Source organism: Anomaloglossus baeobatrachus, unplaced genomic scaffold (assembly GCF_048569485.1).
Source record: "Anomaloglossus baeobatrachus isolate aAnoBae1 unplaced genomic scaffold, aAnoBae1.hap1 Scaffold_746, whole genome shotgun sequence".
NCBI classification, from domain to species: domain Eukaryota; kingdom Metazoa; phylum Chordata; class Amphibia; order Anura; family Aromobatidae; genus Anomaloglossus; species Anomaloglossus baeobatrachus.
Genome location: NW_027445125.1, coordinates 41387 through 62079, shown reverse-complemented (window position 1 = coordinate 62079; position 20693 = coordinate 41387).

The window sequence follows — 20693 nt, the reverse complement described above, 5'->3', positions numbered from 1 at the left end:
CGTCAGATCGCAGCCGCTACGCAGTTTGAGGCCGGGCAAGTACCGGCATGGGAGACTGGCTGGGAATCCCTGGTTCCGTTGACATTTTTGACAATTTCTTTTTTTGGAGAGAGGGGGGGGAGTTAGAGTGGCCCTACCCACAATAAAAAAAAGCAAAAAAAAACAAAAAGCTTTTACTTCAGCCTTGCTCTCGAAAAGGCCAACAGGTGCAATAGCTACCCGTCAACGGCCACTCTAAACTGAATGTGCCTGCCCTCGTCAGATCGCAGCCGCTACGCAGTTTGAGGCCGGGCAAGTACCGGCATGGGAGACTGGCTGGGAATCCCTGGTTCCGTTGACATTTTTGACAATTTCTTTTTTTGGAGAGAGGGGGGGGAGTTAGAGTGGCCCTACCCACAATAAAAAAAAGCAAAAAAAAACAAAAAGCTTTTACTTCAGCCTTGCTCTCGAAAAGGCCAACAGGTGCAATAGCTACCCGTCAACGGCCACTCTAAACTGAATGTGCCTGCCCTCGTCAGATCGCAGCCGCTACGCAGTTTGAGGCCGGGCAAGTACCGGCATGGGAGACTGGCTGGGAATCCCTGGTTCCGTTGACATTTTTGACAATTTCTTTTTTTGGAGAGAGGGGGGGGAGTTAGAGTGGCCCTACCCACAATAAAAAAAAGCAAAAAAAAACAAAAAGCTTTTACTTCAGCCTTGCTCTCGAAAAGGCCAACAGGTGCAATAGCTACCCGTCAACGGCCACTCTAAACTGAATGTGCCTGCCCTCGTCAGATCGCAGCCGCTACGCAGTTTGAGGCCGGGCAAGTACCGGCATGGGAGACTGGCTGGGAATCCCTGGTTCCGTTGACATTTTTGACAATTTCTTTTTTTGGAGAGAGGGGGGGGAGTTAGAGTGGCCCTACCCACAATAAAAAAAAGCAAAAAAAAACAAAAAGCTTTTACTTCAGCCTTGCTCTCGAAAAGGCCAACAGGTGCAATAGCTACCCGTCAACGGCCACTCTAAACTGAATGTGCCTGCCCTCGTCAGATCGCAGCCGCTACGCAGTTTGAGGCCGGGCAAGTACCGGCATGGGAGACTGGCTGGGAATCCCTGGTTCCGTTGACATTTTTGACAATTTCTTTTTTTGGAGAGAGGGGGGGGAGTTAGAGTGGCCCTACCCACAATAAAAAAAAGCAAAAAAAAACAAAAAGCTTTTACTTCAGCCTTGCTCTCGAAAAGGCCAACAGGTGCAATAGCTACCCGTCAACGGCCACTCTAAACTGAATGTGCCTGCCCTCGTCAGATCGCAGCCGCTACGCAGTTTGAGGCCGGGCAAGTACCGGCATGGGAGACTGGCTGGGAATCCCTGGTTCCGTTGACATTTTTGACAATTTCTTTTTTTGGAGAGAGGGGGGGGGAGTTAGAGTGGCCCTACCCACAATAAAAAAAAGCAAAAAAAAACAAAAAGCTTTTACTTCAGCCTTGCTCTCGAAAAGGCCAACAGGTGCAATAGCTACCCGTCAACGGCCACTCTAAACTGAATGTGCCTGCCCTCGTCAGATCGCAGCCGCTACGCAGTTTGAGGCCGGGCAAGTACCGGCATGGGAGACTGGCTGGGAATCCCTGGTTCCGTTGACATTTTTGACAATTTCTTTTTTTGGAGAGAGGGGGGGGAGTTAGAGTGGCCCTACCCACAATAAAAAAAAGCAAAAAAAAACAAAAAGCTTTTACTTCAGCCTTGCTCTCGAAAAGGCCAACAGGTGCAATAGCTACCCGTCAACGGCCACTCTAAACTGAATGTGCCTGCCCTCGTCAGATCGCAGCCGCTACGCAGTTTGAGGCCGGGCAAGTACCGGCATGGGAGACTGGCTGGGAATCCCTGGTTCCGTTGACATTTTTGACAATTTCTTTTTTTGGAGAGAGGGGGGGGAGTTAGAGTGGCCCTACCCACAATAAAAAAAAGCAAAAAAAAACAAAAAGCTTTTACTTCAGCCTTGCTCTCGAAAAGGCCAACAGGTGCAATAGCTACCCGTCAACGGCCACTCTAAACTGAATGTGCCTGCCCTCGTCAGATCGCAGCCGCTACGCAGTTTGAGGCCGGGCAAGTACCGGCATGGGAGACTGGCTGGGAATCCCTGGTTCCGTTGACATTTTTGACAATTTCTTTTTTTGGAGAGAGGGGGGGGAGTTAGAGTGGCCCTACCCACAATAAAAAAAAGCAAAAAAAAACAAAAAGCTTTTACTTCAGCCTTGCTCTCGAAAAGGCCAACAGGTGCAATAGCTACCCGTCAACGGCCACTCTAAACTGAATGTGCCTGCCCTCGTCAGATCGCAGCCGCTACGCAGTTTGAGGCCGGGCAAGTACCGGCATGGGAGACTGGCTGGGAATCCCTGGTTCCGTTGACATTTTTGACAATTTCTTTTTTTGGAGAGAGGGGGGGGAGTTAGAGTGGCCCTACCCACAATAAAAAAAAGCAAAAAAAAACAAAAAGCTTTTACTTCAGCCTTGCTCTCGAAAAGGCCAACAGGTGCAATAGCTACCCGTCAACGGCCACTCTAAACTGAATGTGCCTGCCCTCGTCAGATCGCAGCCGCTACGCAGTTTGAGGCCGGGCAAGTACCGGCATGGGAGACTGGCTGGGAATCCCTGGTTCCGTTGACATTTTTGACAATTTCTTTTTTTGGAGAGAGGGGGGGGAGTTAGAGTGGCCCTACCCACAATAAAAAAAAGCAAAAAAAAACAAAAAGCTTTTACTTCAGCCTTGCTCTCGAAAAGGCCAACAGGTGCAATAGCTACCCGTCAACGGCCACTCTAAACTGAATGTGCCTGCCCTCGTCAGATCGCAGCCGCTACGCAGTTTGAGGCCGGGCAAGTACCGGCATGGGAGACTGGCTGGGAATCCCTGGTTCCGTTGACATTTTTGACAATTTCTTTTTTTGGAGAGAGGGGGGGGGAGTTAGAGTGGCCCTACCCACAATAAAAAAAAGCAAAAAAAAACAAAAAGCTTTTACTTCAGCCTTGCTCTCGAAAAGGCCAACAGGTGCAATAGCTACCCGTCAACGGCCACTCTAAACTGAATGTGCCTGCCCTCGTCAGATCGCAGCCGCTACGCAGTTTGAGGCCGGGCAAGTACCGGCATGGGAGACTGGCTGGGAATCCCTGGTTCCGTTGACATTTTTGACAATTTCTTTTTTTGGAGAGAGGGGGGGGAGTTAGAGTGGCCCTACCCACAATAAAAAAAAGCAAAAAAAAACAAAAAGCTTTTACTTCAGCCTTGCTCTCGAAAAGGCCAACAGGTGCAATAGCTACCCGTCAACGGCCACTCTAAACTGAATGTGCCTGCCCTCGTCAGATCGCAGCCGCTACGCAGTTTGAGGCCGGGCAAGTACCGGCATGGGAGACTGGCTGGGAATCCCTGGTTCCGTTGACATTTTTGACAATTTCTTTTTTTGGAGAGAGGGGGGGGAGTTAGAGTGGCCCTACCCACAATAAAAAAAAGCAAAAAAAAACAAAAAGCTTTTACTTCAGCCTTGCTCTCGAAAAGGCCAACAGGTGCAATAGCTACCCGTCAACGGCCACTCTAAACTGAATGTGCCTGCCCTCGTCAGATCGCAGCCGCTACGCAGTTTGAGGCCGGGCAAGTACCGGCATGGGAGACTGGCTGGGAATCCCTGGTTCCGTTGACATTTTTGACAATTTCTTTTTTTGGAGAGAGGGGGGGGAGTTAGAGTGGCCCTACCCACAATAAAAAAAAGCAAAAAAAAACAAAAAGCTTTTACTTCAGCCTTGCTCTCGAAAAGGCCAACAGGTGCAATAGCTACCCGTCAACGGCCACTCTAAACTGAATGTGCCTGCCCTCGTCAGATCGCAGCCGCTACGCAGTTTGAGGCCGGGCAAGTACCGGCATGGGAGACTGGCTGGGAATCCCTGGTTCCGTTGACATTTTTGACAATTTCTTTTTTTGGAGAGAGGGGGGGGAGTTAGAGTGGCCCTACCCACAATAAAAAAAAGCAAAAAAAAACAAAAAGCTTTTACTTCAGCCTTGCTCTCGAAAAGGCCAACAGGTGCAATAGCTACCCGTCAACGGCCACTCTAAACTGAATGTGCCTGCCCTCGTCAGATCGCAGCCGCTACGCAGTTTGAGGCCGGGCAAGTACCGGCATGGGAGACTGGCTGGGAATCCCTGGTTCCGTTGACATTTTTGACAATTTCTTTTTTTGGAGAGAGGGGGGGGAGTTAGAGTGGCCCTACCCACAATAAAAAAAAGCAAAAAAAAACAAAAAGCTTTTACTTCAGCCTTGCTCTCGAAAAGGCCAACAGGTGCAATAGCTACCCGTCAACGGCCACTCTAAACTGAATGTGCCTGCCCTCGTCAGATCGCAGCCGCTACGCAGTTTGAGGCCGGGCAAGTACCGGCATGGGAGACTGGCTGGGAATCCCTGGTTCCGTTGACATTTTTGACAATTTCTTTTTTTGGAGAGAGGGGGGGGAGTTAGAGTGGCCCTACCCACAATAAAAAAAAGCAAAAAAAAACAAAAAGCTTTTACTTCAGCCTTGCTCTCGAAAAGGCCAACAGGTGCAATAGCTACCCGTCAACGGCCACTCTAAACTGAATGTGCCTGCCCTCGTCAGATCGCAGCCGCTACGCAGTTTGAGGCCGGGCAAGTACCGGCATGGGAGACTGGCTGGGAATCCCTGGTTCCGTTGACATTTTTGACAATTTCTTTTTTTGGAGAGAGGGGGGGGAGTTAGAGTGGCCCTACCCACAATAAAAAAAAGCAAAAAAAAACAAAAAGCTTTTACTTCAGCCTTGCTCTCGAAAAGGCCAACAGGTGCAATAGCTACCCGTCAACGGCCACTCTAAACTGAATGTGCCTGCCCTCGTCAGATCGCAGCCGCTACGCAGTTTGAGGCCGGGCAAGTACCGGCATGGGAGACTGGCTGGGAATCCCTGGTTCCGTTGACATTTTTGACAATTTCTTTTTTTGGAGAGAGGGGGGGGAGTTAGAGTGGCCCTACCCACAATAAAAAAAAGCAAAAAAAAACAAAAAGCTTTTACTTCAGCCTTGCTCTCGAAAAGGCCAACAGGTGCAATAGCTACCCGTCAACGGCCACTCTAAACTGAATGTGCCTGCCCTCGTCAGATCGCAGCCGCTACGCAGTTTGAGGCCGGGCAAGTACCGGCATGGGAGACTGGCTGGGAATCCCTGGTTCCGTTGACATTTTTGACAATTTCTTTTTTTGGAGAGAGGGGGGGGAGTTAGAGTGGCCCTACCCACAATAAAAAAAAGCAAAAAAAAACAAAAAGCTTTTACTTCAGCCTTGCTCTCGAAAAGGCCAACAGGTGCAATAGCTACCCGTCAACGGCCACTCTAAACTGAATGTGCCTGCCCTCGTCAGATCGCAGCCGCTACGCAGTTTGAGGCCGGGCAAGTACCGGCATGGGAGACTGGCTGGGAATCCCTGGTTCCGTTGACATTTTTGACAATTTCTTTTTTTGGAGAGAGGGGGGGGAGTTAGAGTGGCCCTACCCACAATAAAAAAAAGCAAAAAAAAACAAAAAGCTTTTACTTCAGCCTTGCTCTCGAAAAGGCCAACAGGTGCAATAGCTACCCGTCAACGGCCACTCTAAACTGAATGTGCCTGCCCTCGTCAGATCGCAGCCGCTACGCAGTTTGAGGCCGGGCAAGTACCGGCATGGGAGACTGGCTGGGAATCCCTGGTTCCGTTGACATTTTTGACAATTTCTTTTTTTGGAGAGAGGGGGGGGAGTTAGAGTGGCCCTACCCACAATAAAAAAAAGCAAAAAAAAACCAAAAAGCTTTTACTTCAGCCTTGCTCTCGAAAAGGCCAACAGGTGCAATAGCTACCCGTCAACGGCCACTCTAAACTGAATGTGCCTGCCCTCGTCAGATCGCAGCCGCTACGCAGTTTGAGGCCGGGCAAGTACCGGCATGGGAGACTGGCTGGGAATCCCTGGTTCCGTTGACATTTTTGACAATTTCTTTTTTTGGAGAGAGGGGGGGGAGTTAGAGTGGCCCTACCCACAATAAAAAAAAGCAAAAAAAAACAAAAAGCTTTTACTTCAGCCTTGCTCTCGAAAAGGCCAACAGGTGCAATAGCTACCCGTCAACGGCCACTCTAAACTGAATGTGCCTGCCCTCGTCAGATCGCAGCCGCTACGCAGTTTGAGGCCGGGCAAGTACCGGCATGGGAGACTGGCTGGGAATCCCTGGTTCCGTTGACATTTTTGACAATTTCTTTTTTTGGAGAGAGGGGGGGGAGTTAGAGTGGCCCTACCCACAATAAAAAAAAGCAAAAAAAAACAAAAAGCTTTTACTTCAGCCTTGCTCTCGAAAAGGCCAACAGGTGCAATAGCTACCCGTCAACGGCCACTCTAAACTGAATGTGCCTGCCCTCGTCAGATCGCAGCCGCTACGCAGTTTGAGGCCGGGCAAGTACCGGCATGGGAGACTGGCTGGGAATCCCTGGTTCCGTTGACATTTTTGACAATTTCTTTTTTTGGAGAGAGGGGGGGGAGTTAGAGTGGCCCTACCCACAATAAAAAAAAGCAAAAAAAAACAAAAAGCTTTTACTTCAGCCTTGCTCTCGAAAAGGCCAACAGGTGCAATAGCTACCCGTCAACGGCCACTCTAAACTGAATGTGCCTGCCCTCGTCAGATCGCAGCCGCTACGCAGTTTGAGGCCGGGCAAGTACCGGCATGGGAGACTGGCTGGGAATCCCTGGTTCCGTTGACATTTTTGACAATTTCTTTTTTTGGAGAGAGGGGGGGGAGTTAGAGTGGCCCTACCCACAATAAAAAAAAGCAAAAAAAAACAAAAAGCTTTTACTTCAGCCTTGCTCTCGAAAAGGCCAACAGGTGCAATAGCTACCCGTCAACGGCCACTCTAAACTGAATGTGCCTGCCCTCGTCAGATCGCAGCCGCTACGCAGTTTGAGGCCGGGCAAGTACCGGCATGGGAGACTGGCTGGGAATCCCTGGTTCCGTTGACATTTTTGACAATTTCTTTTTTTGGAGAGAGGGGGGGGAGTTAGAGTGGCCCTACCCACAATAAAAAAAAGCAAAAAAAAACAAAAAGCTTTTACTTCAGCCTTGCTCTCGAAAAGGCCAACAGGTGCAATAGCTACCCGTCAACGGCCACTCTAAACTGAATGTGCCTGCCCTCGTCAGATCGCAGCCGCTACGCAGTTTGAGGCCGGGCAAGTACCGGCATGGGAGACTGGCTGGGAATCCCTGGTTCCGTTGACATTTTTGACAATTTCTTTTTTTGGAGAGAGGGGGGGGAGTTAGAGTGGCCCTACCCACAATAAAAAAAAGCAAAAAAAAACAAAAAGCTTTTACTTCAGCCTTGCTCTCGAAAAGGCCAACAGGTGCAATAGCTACCCGTCAACGGCCACTCTAAACTGAATGTGCCTGCCCTCGTCAGATCGCAGCCGCTACGCAGTTTGAGGCCGGGCAAGTACCGGCATGGGAGACTGGCTGGGAATCCCTGGTTCCGTTGACATTTTTGACAATTTCTTTTTTTGGAGAGAGGGGGGGGAGTTAGAGTGGCCCTACCCACAATAAAAAAAAGCAAAAAAAAACAAAAAGCTTTTACTTCAGCCTTGCTCTCGAAAAGGCCAACAGGTGCAATAGCTACCCGTCAACGGCCACTCTAAACTGAATGTGCCTGCCCTCGTCAGATCGCAGCCGCTACGCAGTTTGAGGCCGGGCAAGTACCGGCATGGGAGACTGGCTGGGAATCCCTGGTTCCGTTGAACATTTTTGACAATTTCTTTTTTTGGAGAGAGGGGGGGGAGTTAGAGTGGCCCTACCCACAATAAAAAAAAGCAAAAAAAAACAAAAAGCTTTTACTTCAGCCTTGCTCTCGAAAAGGCCAACAGGTGCAATAGCTACCCGTCAACGGCCACTCTAAACTGAATGTGCCTGCCCTCGTCAGATCGCAGCCGCTACGCAGTTTGAGGCCGGGCAAGTACCGGCATGGGAGACTGGCTGGGAATCCCTGGTTCCGTTGACATTTTTGACAATTTCTTTTTTTGGAGAGAGGGGGGGGAGTTAGAGTGGCCCTACCCACAATAAAAAAAAGCAAAAAAAAACAAAAAGCTTTTACTTCAGCCTTGCTCTCGAAAAGGCCAACAGGTGCAATAGCTACCCGTCAACGGCCACTCTAAACTGAATGTGCCTGCCCTCGTCAGATCGCAGCCGCTACGCAGTTTGAGGCCGGGCAAGTACCGGCATGGGAGACTGGCTGGGAATCCCTGGTTCCGTTGACATTTTTGACAATTTCTTTTTTTGGAGAGAGGGGGGGGAGTTAGAGTGGCCCTACCCACAATAAAAAAAAGCAAAAAAAAACAAAAAGCTTTTACTTCAGCCTTGCTCTCGAAAAGGCCAACAGGTGCAATAGCTACCCGTCAACGGCCACTCTAAACTGAATGTGCCTGCCCTCGTCAGATCGCAGCCGCTACGCAGTTTGAGGCCGGGCAAGTACCGGCATGGAGACTGGCTGGGAATCCCTGGTTCCGTTGACATTTTTGACAATTTCTTTTTTTGGAGAGAGGGGGGGGAGTTAGAGTGGCCCTACCCACAATAAAAAAAAGCAAAAAAAAACAAAAAGCTTTTACTTCAGCCTTGCTCTCGAAAAGGCCAACAGGTGCAATAGCTACCCGTCAACGGCCACTCTAAACTGAATGTGCCTGCCCTCGTCAGATCGCAGCCGCTACGCAGTTTGAGGCCGGGCAAGTACCGGCATGGGAGACTGGCTGGGAATCCCTGGTTCCGTTGACATTTTTGACAATTTCTTTTTTTGGAGAGAGGGGGGGGAGTTAGAGTGGCCCTACCCACAATAAAAAAAAGCAAAAAAAAACAAAAAGCTTTTACTTCAGCCTTGCTCTCGAAAAGGCCAACAGGTGCAATAGCTACCCGTCAACGGCCACTCTAAACTGAATGTGCCTGCCCTCGTCAGATCGCAGCCGCTACGCAGTTTGAGGCCGGGCAAGTACCGGCATGGGAGACTGGCTGGGAATCCCTGGTTCCGTTGACATTTTGACAATTTCTTTTTTTGGAGAGAGGGGGGGGAGTTAGAGTGGCCCTACCCACAATAAAAAAAAGCAAAAAAAAACAAAAAGCTTTTACTTCAGCCTTGCTCTCGAAAAGGCCAACAGGTGCAATAGCTACCCGTCAACGGCCACTCTAAACTGAATGTGCCTGCCCTCGTCAGATCGCAGCCGCTACGCAGTTTGAGGCCGGGCAAGTACCGGCATGGGAGACTGGCTGGGAATCCCTGGTTCCGTTGACATTTTTGACAATTTCTTTTTTTGGAGAGAGGGGGGGGAGTTAGAGTGGCCCTACCCACAATAAAAAAAAGCAAAAAAAAACAAAAAGCTTTTACTTCAGCCTTGCTCTCGAAAAGGCCAACAGGTGCAATAGCTACCCGTCAACGGCCACTCTAAACTGAATGTGCCTGCCCTCGTCAGATCGCAGCCGCTACGCAGTTTGAGGCCGGGCAAGTACCGGCATGGGAGACTGGCTGGGAATCCCTGGTTCCGTTGACATTTTTGACAATTTCTTTTTTTGGAGAGAGGGGGGGGGAGTTAGAGTGGCCCTACCCACAATAAAAAAAAGCAAAAAAAAACAAAAAGCTTTTACTTCAGCCTTGCTCTCGAAAAGGCCAACAGGTGCAATAGCTACCCGTCAACGGCCACTCTAAACTGAATGTGCCTGCCCTCGTCAGATCGCAGCCGCTACGCAGTTTGAGGCCGGGCAAGTACCGGCATGGGAGACTGGCTGGGAATCCCTGGTTCCGTTGACATTTTGACAATTTCTTTTTTTGGAGAGAGGGGGGGGAGTTAGAGTGGCCCTACCCACAATAAAAAAAGCAAAAAAAAACAAAAAGCTTTTACTTCAGCCTTGCTCTCGAAAAGGCCAACAGGTGCAATAGCTACCCGTCAACGGCCACTCTAAACTGAATGTGCCTGCCCTCGTCAGATCGCAGCCGCTACGCAGTTTGAGGCCGGGCAAGTACCGGCATGGGAGACTGGCTGGGAATCCTGGTTCCGTTGACATTTTTGACAATTTCTTTTTTTGGAGAGAGGGGGGGGAGTTAGAGTGGCCCTACCCACAATAAAAAAAAGCAAAAAAAAACAAAAAGCTTTTACTTCAGCCTTGCTCTCGAAAAGGCCAACAGGTGCAATAGCTACCCGTCAACGGCCACTCTAAACTGAATGTGCCTGCCCTCGTCAGATCGCAGCCGCTACGCAGTTTGAGGCCGGGCAAGTACCGGCATGGGAGACTGGCTGGGAATCCCTGGTTCCGTTGACATTTTTGACAATTTCTTTTTTTGGAGAGAGGGGGGGAGTTAGAGTGGCCCTACCCACAATAAAAAAAGCAAAAAAAAACAAAAAGCTTTTACTTCAGCCTTGCTCTCGAAAAGGCCAACAGGTGCAATAGCTACCCGTCAACGGCCACTCTAAACTGAATGTGCCTGCCCTCGTCAGATCGCAGCCGCTACGCAGTTTGAGGCCGGCAAGTACCGGCATGGGAGACTGGCTGGGAATCCCTGGTTCCGTTGACATTTTTGACAATTTCTTTTTTTGGAGAGAGGGGGGGGAGTTAGAGTGGCCCTACCCACAATAAAAAAAAGCAAAAAAAAACAAAAAGCTTTTACTTCAGCCTTGCTCTCGAAAAGGCCAACAGGTGCAATAGCTACCCGTCAACGGCCACTCTAAACTGAATGTGCCTGCCCTCGTCAGATCGCAGCCGCTACGCAGTTTGAGGCCGGGCAAGTACCGGCATGGGAGACTGGCTGGGAATCCCTGGTTCCGTTGACATTTTTGACAATTTCTTTTTTTGGAGAGAGGGGGGGGAGTTAGAGTGGCCCTACCCACAATAAAAAAAAGCAAAAAAAAACAAAAAGCTTTTACTTCAGCCTTGCTCTCGAAAAGGCCAACAGGTGCAATAGCTACCCGTCAACGGCCACTCTAAACTGAATGTGCCTGCCCTCGTCAGATCGCAGCCGCTACGCAGTTTGAGGCCGGGCAAGTACCGGCATGGGAGACTGGCTGGGAATCCCTGGTTCCGTTGACATTTTTGACAATTTCTTTTTTTGGAGAGAGGGGGGGGAGTTAGAGTGGCCCTACCCACAATAAAAAAAAGCAAAAAAAAACAAAAAGCTTTCCTTGCTCTCGAAAAGGCCAACAGGTGCAATAGCTACCCGTCAACGGCCACTCTAAACTGAATGTGCCTGCCCTCGTCAGATCGCAGCCGCTACGCAGTTTGAGGCCGGGCAAGTACCGGCATGGGAGACTGGCTGGGAATCCCTGGTTCCGTTGACATTTTTGACAATTTCTTTTTTTGGAGAGAGGGGGGGGAGTTAGAGTGGCCCTACCCACAATAAAAAAAAGCAAAAAAAAACAAAAAGCTTTTACTTCAGCCTTGCTCTCGAAAAGGCCAACAGGTGCAATAGCTACCCGTCAACGGCCACTCTAAACTGAATGTGCCTGCCCTCGTCAGATCGCAGCCGCTACGCAGTTTGAGGCCGGGCAAGTACCGGCATGGGAGACTGGCTGGGAATCCCTGGTTCCGTTGACATTTTTGACAATTTCTTTTTTTGGAGAGAGGGGGGGGAGTTAGAGTGGCCCTACCCACAATAAAAAAAAGCAAAAAAAAACAAAAAGCTTTTACTTCAGCCTTGCTCTCGAAAAGGCCAACAGGTGCAATAGCTACCCGTCAACGGCCACTCTAAACTGAATGTGCCTGCCCTCGTCAGATCGCAGCCGCTACGCAGTTTGAGGCCGGGCAAGTACCGGCATGGGAGACTGGCTGGGAATCCCTGGTTCCGTTGACATTTTTGACAATTTCTTTTTTTGGAGAGAGGGGGGGGAGTTAGAGTGGCCCTACCCACAATAAAAAAAAGCAAAAAAAAACAAAAAGCTTTTACTTCAGCCTTGCTCTCGAAAAGGCCAACAGGTGCAATAGCTACCCGTCAACGGCCACTCTAAACTGAATGTGCCTGCCCTCGTCAGATCGCAGCCGCTACGCAGTTTGAGGCCGGGCAAGTACCGGCATGGGAGACTGGCTGGGAATCCCTGGTTCCGTTGACATTTTTGACAATTTCTTTTTTTGGAGAGAGGGGGGGGAGTTAGAGTGGCCCTACCCACAATAAAAAAAAGCAAAAAAAAACAAAAAGCTTTTACTTCAGCCTTGCTCTCGAAAAGGCCAACAGGTGCAATAGCTACCCGTCAACGGCCACTCTAAACTGAATGTGCCTGCCCTCGTCAGATCGCAGCCGCTACGCAGTTTGAGGCCGGGCAAGTACCGGCATGGGAGACTGGCTGGGAATCCCTGGTTCCGTTGACATTTTTGACAATTTCTTTTTTTGGAGAGAGGGGGGGGAGTTAGAGTGGCCCTACCCACAATAAAAAAAAGCAAAAAAAAACAAAAAGCTTTTACTTCAGCCTTGCTCTCGAAAAGGCCAACAGGTGCAATAGCTACCCGTCAACGGCCACTCTAAACTGAATGTGCCTGCCCTCGTCAGATCGCAGCCGCTACGCAGTTTGAGGCCGGGCAAGTACCGGCATGGGAGACTGGCTGGGAATCCCTGGTTCCGTTGACATTTTTGACAATTTCTTTTTTTGGAGAGAGGGGGGGGAGTTAGAGTGGCCCTACCCACAATAAAAAAAAGCAAAAAAAAACAAAAAGCTTTTACTTCAGCCTTGCTCTCGAAAAGGCCAACAGGTGCAATAGCTACCCGTCAACGGCCACTCTAAACTGAATGTGCCTGCCCTCGTCAGATCGCAGCCGCTACGCAGTTTGAGGCCGGGCAAGTACCGGCATGGGAGACTGGCTGGGAATCCCTGGTTCCGTTGACATTTTTGACAATTTCTTTTTTTGGAGAGAGGGGGGGGAGTTAGAGTGGCCCTACCCACAATAAAAAAAAGCAAAAAAAAACAAAAAGCTTTTACTTCAGCCTTGCTCTCGAAAAGGCCAACAGGTGCAATAGCTACCCGTCAACGGCCACTCTAAACTGAATGTGCCTGCCCTCGTCAGATCGCAGCCGCTACGCAGTTTGAGGCCGGGCAAGTACCGGCATGGGAGACTGGCTGGGAATCCCTGGTTCCGTTGACATTTTTGACAATTTCTTTTTTTGGAGAGAGGGGGGGGAGTTAGAGTGGCCCTACCCACAATAAAAAAAAGCAAAAAAAAACAAAAAGCTTTTACTTCAGCCTTGCTCTCGAAAAGGCCAACAGGTGCAATAGCTACCCGTCAACGGCCACTCTAAACTGAATGTGCCTGCCCTCGTCAGATCGCAGCCGCTACGCAGTTTGAGGCCGGGCAAGTACCGGCATGGGAGACTGGCTGGGAATCCCTGGTTCCGTTGACATTTTTGACAATTTCTTTTTTTGGAGAGAGGGGGGGGAGTTAGAGTGGCCCTACCCACAATAAAAAAAAGCAAAAAAAAACAAAAAGCTTTTACTTCAGCCTTGCTCTCGAAAAGGCCAACAGGTGCAATAGCTACCCGTCAACGGCCACTCTAAACTGAATGTGCCTGCCCTCGTCAGATCGCAGCCGCTACGCAGTTTGAGGCCGGGCAAGTACCGGCATGGGAGACTGGCTGGGAATCCCTGGTTCCGTTGACATTTTTGACAATTTCTTTTTTTGGAGAGAGGGGGGGGAGTTAGAGTGGCCCTACCCACAATAAAAAAAAGCAAAAAAAAACAAAAAGCTTTTACTTCAGCCTTGCTCTCGAAAAGGCCAACAGGTGCAATAGCTACCCGTCAACGGCCACTCTAAACTGAATGTGCCTGCCCTCGTCAGATCGCAGCCGCTACGCAGTTTGAGGCCGGGCAAGTACCGGCATGGGAGACTGGCTGGGAATCCCTGGTTCCGTTGACATTTTTGACAATTTCTTTTTTTGGAGAGAGGGGGGGGAGTTAGAGTGGCCCTACCCACAATAAAAAAAAGCAAAAAAAAACAAAAAGCTTTTACTTCAGCCTTGCTCTCGAAAAGGCCAACAGGTGCAATAGCTACCCGTCAACGGCCACTCTAAACTGAATGTGCCTGCCCTCGTCAGATCGCAGCCGCTACGCAGTTTGAGGCCGGGCAAGTACCGGCATGGGAGACTGGCTGGGAATCCCTGGTTCCGTTGACATTTTTGACAATTTCTTTTTTTGGAGAGAGGGGGGGGAGTTAGAGTGGCCCTACCCACAATAAAAAAAAGCAAAAAAAAACAAAAAGCTTTTACTTCAGCCTTGCTCTCGAAAAGGCCAACAGGTGCAATAGCTACCCGTCAACGGCCACTCTAAACTGAATGTGCCTGCCCTCGTCAGATCGCAGCCGCTACGCAGTTTGAGGCCGGGCAAGTACCGGCATGGGAGACTGGCTGGGAATCCCTGGTTCCGTTGACATTTTTGACAATTTCTTTTTTTGGAGAGAGGGGGGGGAGTTAGAGTGGCCCTACCCACAATAAAAAAAAGCAAAAAAAAACAAAAAGCTTTTACTTCAGCCTTGCTCTCGAAAAGGCCAACAGGTGCAATAGCTACCCGTCAACGGCCACTCTAAACTGAATGTGCCTGCCCTCGTCAGATCGCAGCCGCTACGCAGTTTGAGGCCGGGCAAGTACCGGCATGGGAGACTGGCTGGGAATCCCTGGTTCCGTTGACATTTTTGACAATTTCTTTTTTTGGAGAGAGGGGGGGGAGTTAGAGTGGCCCTACCCACAATAAAAAAAAGCAAAAAAAAACAAAAAGCTTTTACTTCAGCCTTGCTCTCGAAAAGGCCAACAGGTGCAATAGCTACCCGTCAACGGCCACTCTAAACTGAATGTGCCTGCCCTCGTCAGATCGCAGCCGCTACGCAGTTTGAGGCCGGGCAAGTACCGGCATGGGAGACTGGCTGGGAATCCCTGGTTCCGTTGACATTTTTGACAATTTCTTTTTTTGGAGAGAGGGGGGGGAGTTAGAGTGGCCCTACCCACAATAAAAAAAAGCAAAAAAAAACAAAAAGCTTTTACTTCAGCCTTGCTCTCGAAAAGGCCAACAGGTGCAATAGCTACCCGTCAACGGCCACTCTAAACTGAATGTGCCTGCCCTCGTCAGATCGCAGCCGCTACGCAGTTTGAGGCCGGGCAAGTACCGGCATGGGAGACTGGCTGGGAATCCCTGGTTCCGTTGACATTTTTGACAATTTCTTTTTTTGGAGAGAGGGGGGGGAGTTAGAGTGGCCCTACCCACAATAAAAAAAAGCAAAAAAAAACAAAAAGCTTTTACTTCAGCCTTGCTCTCGAAAAGGCCAACAGGTGCAATAGCTACCCGTCAACGGCCACTCTAAACTGAATGTGCCTGCCCTCGTCAGATCGCAGCCGCTACGCAGTTTGAGGCCGGGCAAGTACCGGCATGGGAGACTGGCTGGGAATCCCTGGTTCCGTTGACATTTTTGACAATTTCTTTTTTTGGAGAGAGGGGGGGGAGTTAGAGTGGCCCTACCCACAATAAAAAAAAGCAAAAAAAAACAAAAAGCTTTTACTTCAGCCTTGCTCTCGAAAAGGCCAACAGGTGCAATAGCTACCCGTCAACGGCCACTCTAAACTGAATGTGCCTGCCCTCGTCAGATCGCAGCCGCTACGCAGTTTGAGGCCGGGCAAGTACCGGCATGGGAGACTGGCTGGGAATCCCTGGTTCCGTTGACATTTTTGACAATTTCTTTTTTTGGAGAGAGGGGGGGGAGTTAGAGTGGCCCTACCCACAATAAAAAAAAGCAAAAAAAAACAAAAAGCTTTTACTTCAGCCTTGCTCTCGAAAAGGCCAACAGGTGCAATAGCTACCCGTCAACGGCCACTCTAAACTGAATGTGCCTGCCCTCGTCAGATCGCAGCCGCTACGCAGTTTGAGGCCGGGCAAGTACCGGCATGGGAGACTGGCTGGGAATCCCTGGTTCCGTTGACATTTTTGACAATTTCTTTTTTTGGAGAGAGGGGGGGGAGTTAGAGTGGCCCTACCCACAATAAAAAAAAGCAAAAAAAAACAAAAAGCTTTTACTTCAGCCTTGCTCTCGAAAAGGCCAACAGGTGCAATAGCTACCCGTCAACGGCCACTCTAAACTGAATGTGCCTGCCCTCGTCAGATCGCAGCCGCTACGCAGTTTGAGGCCGGGCAAGTACCGGCATGGGAGACTGGCTGGGAATCCCTGGTTCCGTTGACATTTTTGACAATTTCTTTTTTTGGAGAGAGGGGGGGGAGTTAGAGTGGCCCTACCCACAATAAAAAAAAGCAAAAAAAAACAAAAAGCTTTTACTTCAGCCTTGCTCTCGAAAAGGCCAACAGGTGCAATAGCTACCCGTCAACGGCCACTCTAAACTGAATGTGCCTGCCCTCGTCAGATCGCAGCCGCTACGCAGTTTGAGGCCGGGCAAGTACCGGCATGGGAGACTGGCTGGGAATCCCTGGTTCCGTTGACATTTTTGACAATTTCTTTTTTTGGAGAGAGGGGGGGGAGTTAGAGTGGCCCTACCCACAATAAAAAAAAGCAAAAAAAAACAAAAAGCTTTTACTTCAGCCTTGCTCTCGAAAAGGCCAACAGGTGCAATAGCTACCCGTCAACGGCCACTCTAAACTGAATGTGCCTGCCCTCGTCAGATCGCAGCCGCTACGCAGTTTGAGGCCGGGCAAGTACCGGCATGGGAGACTGGCTGGGAATCCCTGGTTCCGTTGACATTTTTGACAATTTCTTTTTTTGGAGAGAGGGGGGGGAGTTAGAGTGGCCCTACCCACAATAAAAAAAAGCAAAAAAAAACAAAAAGCTTTTACTTCAGCCTTGCTCTCGAAAAGGCCAACAGGTGCAATAGCTACCCGTCAACGGCCACTCTAAACTGAATGTGCCTGCCCTCGTCAGATCGCAGCCGCTACGCAGTTTGAGGCCGGGCAAGTACCGGCATGGGAGACTGGCTGGGAATCCCTGGTTCCGTTGACATTTTTGACAATTTCTTTTTTTGGAGAGAGGGGGGGGAGTTAGAGTGGCCCTACCCACAATAAAAAAAAGCAAAAAAAAACAAAAAGCTTTTACTTCAGCCTTGCTCTCGAAAAGGCCAACAGGTGCAATAGCTACCCGTCAACGGCCACTCTAAACTGAATGTGCCTGCCCTCGTCAGATCGCAGCCGCTACGCAGTTTGAGGCCGGGCAAGTACCGGCATGGGAGACTGGCTGGGAATCCCTGGTTCCGTTGACATTTTTGACAATTTCTTTTTTTGGAGAGAGGGGGGGGAGTTAGAGTGGCCCTACCCACAATAAAAAAAAGCAAAAAAAAACAAAAAGCTTTTACTTCAGCCTTGCTCTCGAAAAGGCCAACAGGTGCAATAGCTACCCGTCAACGGCCACTCTAAACTGAATGTGCCTGCCCTCGTCAGATCGCAGCCGCTACGCAGTTTGAGGCCGGGCAAGTACCGGCATGGGAGACTGGCTGGGAATCCCTGGTTCCGTTGACATTTTTGACAATTTCTTTTTTTGGAGAGAGGGGGGGGAGTTAGAGTGGCCCTACCCACAATAAAAAAAAGCAAAAAAAAACAAAAAGCTTTTACTTCAGCCTTGCTCTCGAAAAGGCCAACAGGTGCAATAGCTACCCGTCAACGGCCACTCTAAACTGAATGTGCCTGCCCTCGTCAGATCGCAGCCGCTACGCAGTTTGAGGCCGGGCAAGTACCGGCATGGGAGACTGGCTGGGAATCCCTGGTTCCGTTGACATTTTTGACAATTTCTTTTTTTGGAGAGAGGGGGGGGAGTTAGAGTGGCCCTACCCACAATAAAAAAAAGCAAAAAAAAACAAAAAGCTTTTACTTCAGCCTTGCTCTCGAAAAGGCCAACAGGTGCAATAGCTACCCGTCAACGGCCACTCTAAACTGAATGTGCCTGCCCTCGTCAGATCGCAGCCGCTACGCAGTTTGAGGCCGGGCAAGTACCGGCATGGGAGACTGGCTGGGAATCCCTGGTTCCGTTGACATTTTTGACAATTTCTTTTTTTGGAGAGAGGGGGGGGAGTTAGAGTGGCCCTACCCACAATAAAAAAAAGCAAAAAAAAACAAAAAGCTTTTACTTCAGCCTTGCTCTCGAAAAGGCCAACAGGTGCAATAGCTACCCGTCAACGGCCACTCTAAACTGAATGTGCCTGCCCTCGTCAGATCGCAGCCGCTACGCAGTTTGAGGCCGGGCAAGTACCGGCATGGGAGACTGGCTGGGAATCCCTGGTTCCGTTGACATTTTTGACAATTTCTTTTTTTGGAGAGAGGGGGGGGAGTTAGAGTGGCCCTACCCACAATAAAAAAAAGCAAAAAAAAACAAAAAGCTTTTACTTCAGCCTTGCTCTCGAAAAGGCCAACAGGTGCAATAGCTACCCGTCAACGGCCACTCTAAACTGAATGTGCCTGCCCTCGTCAGATCGCAGCCGCTACGCAGTTTGAGGCCGGGCAAGTACCGGCATGGGAGACTGGCTGGGAATCCCTGGTTCCGTTGACATTTTTGACAATTTCTTTTTTTGGAGAGAGGGGGGGGAGTTAGAGTGGCCCTACCCACAATAAAAAAAAGCAAAAAAAAACAAAAAGCTTTTACTTCAGCCTTGCTCTCGAAAAGGCCAACAGGTGCAATAGCTACCCGTCAACGGCCACTCTAAACTGAATGTGCCTGCCCTCGTCAGATCGCAGCCGCTACGCAGTTTGAGGCCGGGCAAGTACCGGCATGGGAGACTGGCTGGGAATCCCTGGTTCCGTTGACATTTTTGACAATTTCTTTTTTTGGAGAGAGGGGGGGGAGTTAGAGTGGCCCTACCCACAATAAAAAAAAGCAAAAAAAAACAAAAAGCTTTTACTTCAGCCTTGCTCTCGAAAAGGCCAACAGGTGCAATAGCTACCCGTCAACGGCCACTCTAAACTGAATGTGCCTGCCCTCGTCAGATCGCAGCCGCTACGCAGTTTGAGGCCGGGCAAGTACCGGCATGGGAGACTGGCTGGGAATCCCTGGTTCCGTTGACATTTTTGACAATTTCTTTTTTTGGAGAGAGGGGGGGGAGTTAGAGTGGCCCTACCCACAATAAAAAAAAGCAAAAAAAAACAAAAAGCTTTTACTTCAGCCTTGCTCTCGAAAAGGCCAACAGGTGCAATAGCTACCCGTCAACGGCCACTCTAAACTGAATGTGCCTGCCCTCGTCAGATCGCAGCCGCTACGCAGTTTGAGGCCGGGCAAGTACCGGCATGGGAGACTGGCTGGGAATCCCTGGTTCCGTTGACATTTTTGACAATTTCTTTTTTTGGAGAGAGGGGGGGGAGTTAGAGTGGCCCTACCCACAATAAAAAAAAGCAAAAAAAAACAAAAAGCTTTTACTTCAGCCTTGCTCTCGAAAAGGCCAACAGGTGCAATAGCTACCCGTCAACGGCCACTCTAAACTGAATGTGCCTGCCCTCGTCAGATCGCAGCCGCTACGCAGTTTGAGGCCGGGCAAGTACCGGCATGGGAGACTGGCTGGGAATCCCTGGTTCCGTTGACATTTTTGACAATTTCTTTTTTTGGAGAGAGGGGGGGGAGTTAGAGTGGCCCTACCCACAATAAAAAAAAGCAAAAAAAAACAAAAAGCTTTTACTTCAGCCTTGCTCTCGAAAAGGCCAACAGGTGCAATAGCTACCCGTCAACGGCCACTCTAAACTGAATGTGCCTGCCCTCGTCAGATCGCAGCCGCTACGCAGTTTGAGGCCGGGCAAGTACCGGCATGGGAGACTGGCTGGGAATCCCTGGTTCCGTTGACATTTTTGACAATTTCTTTTTTTGGAGAGAGGGGGGGGAGTTAGAGTGGCCCTACCCACAATAAAAAAAAGCAAAAAAAAACAAAAAGCTTTTACTTCAGCCTTGCTCTCGAAAAGGCCAACAGGTGCAATAGCTACCCGTCAACGGCCACTCTAAACTGAATGTGCCTGCCCTCGTCAGATCGCAGCCGCTACGCAGTTTGAGGCCGGGCAAGTACCGGCATGGGAGACTGGCTGGGAATCCCTGGTTCCGTTGACATTTTTGACAATTTCTTTTTTTGGAGAGAGGGGGGGGAGTTAGAGTGGCCCTACCCACAATAAAAAAAAGCAAAAAAAAACAAAAAGCTTTTACTTCAGCCTTGCTCTCGAAAAGGCCAACAGGTGCAATAGCTACCCGTCAACGGCCACTCTAAACTGAATGTGCCTGCCCTCGTCAGATCGCAGCCGCTACGCAGTTTGAGGCCGGGCAAGTACCGGCATGGGAGACTGGCTGGGAATCCCTGGTTCCGTTGACATTTTTGACAATTTCTTTTTTTGGAGAGAGGGGGGGGAGTTAGAGTGGCCCTACCCACAATAAAAAAAAGCAAAAAAAAACAAAAAGCTTTTACTTCAGCCTTGCTCTCGAAAAGGCCAACAGGTGCAATAGCTACCCGTCAACGGCCACTCTAAACTGAATGTGCCTGCCCTCGTCAGATCGCAGCCGCTACGCAGTTTGAGGCCGGGCAAGTACCGGCATGGGAGACTGGCTGGGAATCCCTGGTTCCGTTGACATTTTTGACAATTTCTTTTTTTGGAGAGAGGGGGGGGAGTTAGAGTGGCCCTACCCACAATAAAAAAAAGCAAAAAAAAACAAAAAGCTTTTACTTCAGCCTTGCTCTCGAAAAGGCCAACAGGTGCAATAGCTACCCGTC